We start from the raw sequence: 6,221 nt of genomic DNA, 5'->3' as shown, positions 1-6,221 counted from the left end.
TAAAACGAATGACTATTTTTGTTCAACTAAAATCAAGAAAATATTTTGCTTTAAACTAACTAATCCTCAACTCATCACAACCTAAGTCGAAAATTGAGCTATACTTACATTAAACTATTCATAGTGAGTAAACTTATACATAGATAGGAATCATCATAACTTATAAATAAGCTAACCACCCATTAAACCATTAAACTGTTAAGTCACTGTGAATGCAGCTTACAAGTTGTCATTGAGAGTCCGATAAGATCTATTGGGCTTACTTTGGTACGCGCTCGCCGACGTATCAAGTTACTAACACGACTTATTTAATGGAATTATGTGTGTACGCCTTTATCGGCCAGCAGGGTTGTCGCCTCAGTGGGGCGTCTCGTAATAATCAGTAAAGTCTTCAGGGTTGACGCTGAACCTTTTGACTGCAGTAAATTTGACAGACTGTCGTGAATTTTATGCCTTTAAAGATATGTTTTGAGACTCCAATTTTGTTTTAAAGACCACAAAGAATGGATCATATGTTAAGTTATTACTATAAGCATTTATACTCGTAATTTACCAAAGGTTGTGAAGAACCTGGTTGCCTGTGAATTGATTATTGCAGTTTCCGAACATCTCCTTGACAAAAAATTTGTTGTCTTTTCTTAAACTGTCGCCAAATTACTATTATTTACCAATATAAAACCTTATTTCACTCCATTCTTTTCTTTATCGGACTCCAAAAAAATCTTTCAAGGTTTGAGTCATCCTTTTCCGTGATCGATAAAGCGATCCTATTTGGGAGGCTTTATTTGTCACATTAATACAAAATAAAGTTATAAATAATTCGATTCATGATATCTCCCATTTCGTAAATTGGAATAAATAAATATTGACAGTATAATAACGAGCGGTCATACGATTGAAACTCGGGACATTAAATGGCGACGGAACAATGAAAGCATAACCCAGATGAAAATATTAGGAACTTCAGGACTTTTAGAGTATTTTGAATTGAAAAATTACAATAATCAAGAAAATCCAATGTTTGTTTGATGTCAATATAATATGTATCTTGTTTATACGAGACTACTCTTTACGTTTTACAGCATCTTCAGATGTTGCCAATCTAAAGATTCAATCGAAGAAGATAGAGTAAGTAGCCTACTAGGCAAGTCACAGAATTATATGTACCTAGTGTACCTACCTTTACTTTTCCCTACATTTTGATTTGCTTTATATTGCGATGCGGTGCGGTGTGAGTGACTGTAGTGGCAAATTCAATATCCATAAAACCCAACGACACTGTACAATACGTTAATAAAAAAAAGATTACACTTTAAAAAAACATGCTCTTTAATGTTATTTTTAATATTATTCAGTGCTAAGGATTTAAATGCGAAATATGACACATCTGGCCAAAAACAAAGGTCAAAACGTGCAAATTTACGTAGAAGATACGCCTCAGCTTAAGGTAGTACACGTATTGTGTTGTAAACAAAGTTGATCCTGCGCAGGACTGCGAGAGATAAGCGGCAGCGATTATGAAATTAGATCTTATCGTGTTAGTGCACAAAGATGATAAGTCTTTAAACCTTTGAGGACTTAAATTTGAGCGAAACCATTTTTGTCAAAATAGACGCTAGATAAATTGAACAATAAAACTTTTCCTGACGTTCTGAACGTACATATGTATACTATTGCTACCCGGTTTTACAACTACCGTAGGTAGAGTAAGTACAATGCATGTTACTCCGTGTATTTTGAATTATTTAGTTTATTCATGAACTTGAAAATATAAACAGAACGAGCATGACAATAACTGGTTATTGTGATGTGCATATTTATACAATACCTACCTCACTATGCAAATAATTGTATGTTTGTATGTTTTTGAAATACGCATTGCTATCACCATCTAATAGCATAATGGCATCATTGCTCACGAGTGTAACGTGTACTCTAATAAACCATAATTATTACTTACTTAAGGTACATTATACTTCAAACTACCTTCCCAATCAAATAAGGTGTCCCAAAACAAAACGACCAGCGGGCACCGGGTATATCAAGACAGCTCTGAGAAAAATATAAAAAAAATTGGCCACAGGATGTCCATGATTTTAACATTTTTATGAAACCCTGTAATGTCATTATTAATTAAAATTCATTTAAAAAAATCGTTCATTCATTGTTTAATTATACTGTAAGAATACCTTACTTTTCTTCTGCCCTTCAATCAACACTTAAGATAATGGTCAAGGGTACTTAACGTAATTAATTTATTGCGTCATTATCAAGATCGCTTCAGCCTACAGCCAGGGCACGGCACCCGCGGTGATAGCCAAAAACGGATTAACAGTAACAGTTAATTCAAAATCCCATTCAGTAATTGGAGACAATAAATTATACCACATTAAAGCTTCAAGAAAAAAATATATGTCAGAAACCGAGATAAAATGAACGAGATGGCCGATGGACAGGATTGAAATGTGTTAATAATCGAAGGTGAATTGAAGAATACAAGTTGTTTCATCCATTGTTGACCAAAAAAATACTCGTACATGACCGCATTGATTAACTGAAACACTTTTTATGAAGTATGAAGCTACTGTATCTCATCAGATTCTGTATCGAAATATCAAGTTATTATTGCGTCAGTCTTCCGAAGTCCACGAGTAAACATCAGTTCTCTACCAAAAGGTCGCCTAGCCTGGTGGTTCGCTTACCAGACTACTATGCTGGAGGTCGTGGGTGCGATTCCCGTACAATGAAAACATTTGGGTGCACAAAATATTTTTGTTTGAATGTGTCTGACTTAGTGCTGCTCTAACGTTTTCAGTGTTCCATATTACACTTTTGGGCGATTTTTTATGCCATAAAACTATAGTGGTACAAATAAAGTATCTACTTTTCTTCTATAATTGAAGTAAACTGACTAAATTGTAGCCAATAATAATAATGTGTCCAATCGAGAACGCAGAAGCTCCGAGCAAATGTAACTTAGCGTTGATGTCTTTTGTACTGCGAACGTTGATACGCATAAAAAGTTACATTTTTTAAAACGTTGTTTCTTTTTATGGACGTGATTCCATTCTCAAAACAGCCGTTACTAACCTTAAGCTATAACAAAACAACACAAATACTAAGGCTGGGTTGCACCATCTTACTTTGACTTTAACAAACGTCAAAAACCTGTCAAACTCCATGCAAAATACGCCGGTTATCGTTATAGTTACAGTCAAAGTTAGGTGGCGCAACTCCGCCTAATAGATATAAATTATTGATCTTACTTATGTACTAAAACAGTACCTATTTGTAAATGTAACCACGCTTTACTTATTGATATTTTTAAACAGCAAATTGAAATAGAGTTATTAATAATAATAACTCAATTTCCTTGTTAATTGTTACGTTGTTACCAAAATGATGGGTTGTGTTCATATCATTACATCAGTAACCCGATTTTAATGATGTAGCCCATAGCCCGGTGGGTCAATTTGAAAATCTATTTATGTTGTTACTCTTTTAATGAAAACTCGTTTATTTAATCATTTATTCGAATTCATTAAGCAAGAACAACTAGGTAAACTATTTTGCACAGGCAGCCTAGCGCCAGAAACAAGCTTGGACTGGGTCACTATTTGCTAAGTCAGGTTGTCTTCCTAAAGTAATGTGGTTTATTATTATTTCTACTAAATAACAATTTACAAAATATGGAATAGTTAGTAGTGTCGATGGTATCATAATCGTTGGGGCATAGTCAGGGCTTCTTCCTAACACCATCGGTGTTTTATTGGTACCTAAAACTAGCTGCAGTTCTTCTTCTTTTCAACCAAAAGTTCACCACTGCTTAAAGTTAAGGCACTGATTGACTATAGATTTTGCTGAATCTTAAGGCACTGACTGACTATAGATTTGCAATCGAGGGTCCCAAGTTCATATAATTTAGAAATGTATAGGTAGGTACTACATGTTAGTTATTACCGATAAGGTTACTATTACGCATTATGATCACCCATTTACAAGCAACCAACTGAGTTAATTGTCAATTAGCTTCCTAATTAGAGCATTATTATTAGTTACGGCAATAAAAACGAGTCGGTTTGGTTCCGATAGCGAGCAATTTGCCCCCAGTACACGCTTTTGATTTGAGACAACGCTGTAAAAACTGGCTGGACCACTATGTACCCATGTTACTAGGAATACAGACTGTAGGCTAGCGTGTGATAGCAATATTACAATTAATTACGTAAACGGTAAGGGGTAGTTTATTAAATCTGTGTTACGGGGGTCTATTAATTTCTATTCGTAAAGTCTTATTTTGTGGTAAAGTGTTTTGTTTTTAATCAATACGTGGCGTGGCAGCTACCTGCTGGTAATTCGTACCCCAAATTTTAACCCCAGGCTATGTGTATAATCTTCAAAAGGTGTGATCGCTATAAGTGTCAAACTTAGCTTTTTGCCTTGCCACATAGCGTCATAGCATTTTGTAGCTCAGTAAGGATATCTTACCAAGTAATAGAAATTGCATCTTAATACCCAGTAAAAATTTTCAATGAAGATATAGGAAAATCTGAAGAGTAGGTGAGTTTATTTGGGATATTCCCTTTTCGTCAAAATTGTTGAGATTATGTTTCTATATCCAATAGTGATCATAGCGATAGTGTTGTGATTTACTATTACAAATTATGCAGAAGGAAATCATTAAGTTGAAAATAAAACAGAAGACGTTTGTTCAATATTAATATATTTAATGAAAATATAAATCCATAAACATACAATACAAAATATAGATAAGTCATTTCATTGGTAAATTATTCCATAAATCATACCAAAAAGATAGAGTATTACAGGTACAGATATTTCTGTAAAATGTCTTAGCCACTATATTAAAACAGTCAGAATAAACCATATAGGTTGCATAAATGACCATGGATCTAACGCGTACTACCGATATACGAGTATCAATGGCGTGGACCCCTGCAGAGATTTTAACGCATAAACTTAGCGTACAACTGCGTTTGTATGTCTAGTCCAATATAAATACGCATAAATTTTGATGTAACTGTTGTTGATGTTTTGAGGAAGTTTTCTAGAGTACCTACTTATATTGTGATAGTATGAATGCTAAGAATAAATCTTGTGCCCTATTAATAGTTAGAAAGGTCGGTAGTAAGTGTTAAAAAGGTCACAATGTCATCACTGATAATGGAATCACTTTGTTAAAGACGATATAAATCGTTTCAATTTTTAATATGCCTATAAGCAATGCAGTGCGCAATATATTGTTTATTTTCTGAAAAACATGAAACCATACCATAGATTTAGAAAATAATGTATTTGTGAATATGTGTGTTGTTTGCTATAACGTCCGTATTATTTACTCCAAGATTAACGTTATTCCTAAAACTCACTGTACCACCAAGTACGTGCTTGCTATAAAAATATTAATACACATCATGAAAATAACCACATACAGTAATAAAATCATAATACCGAATCATTACCAAAATAATTTGCTTATTAGTTACTGGTAACTAACTAATCATTGCCAATTTAATGCACAATTGTTGCAAACATAATATTAATTAGGAAACTAGTTCAACATAATTTATGGACTAGGATAATTAGTTAGTGAAAGTATTTTTATAATACTCTATAGTTAGAAATAACAAAGTGTAAGGAGTACAATTAATTTGACAGGCTATTCCTCATTTGAAAATCTGAGGCAGCTTCCTAACGAAGCAACTCTTATCCATTATCGAAAACTTCTTTCTTACAGTAAATGTTATTTATTCGTCTATGCTTGGAGGGTAATCTCCATTGTTAGATGCCAAGATATGGCGTCAGTCATAGATCTACAAATCAAACCCTATACACATCTGAGACTCCTACTAAATCTCCGAAGTGTCAGAATGAACTTTAACCTCTATACCCCTATTCATAAAGCGTATTTGTTGCTGACTAACTTCTGCCCGCCACTTCAACCGCATGGGTTTCAATATACTCAAACATAAGTGCTATTCTGTGGGTCTAGAAAAGTGCACATTATAATCGCAAACCAGTCGAAAGGCTTTTTTTTATGGAGTTTTGAAAGATTCAATTTTCGATTCGATCAAAAAGTGCAAATTGTCTTGGGTGGCTAATCTATATGACTTATATGACGTATAAATTATCACTGGTACTAATATTATAATATTAATCTTTAACAAATACAACTGAATTGGCAGAAATCTATTGTAAAA

The sequence above is a fragment of the Ostrinia nubilalis genome, chromosome 21, assembly GCF_963855985.1.
Source record: "Ostrinia nubilalis chromosome 21, ilOstNubi1.1, whole genome shotgun sequence".
NCBI classification, from domain to species: Eukaryota; Metazoa; Arthropoda; class Insecta; order Lepidoptera; family Crambidae; genus Ostrinia; species Ostrinia nubilalis.
Note: the sequence above shows the minus strand (reverse complement) of the source record.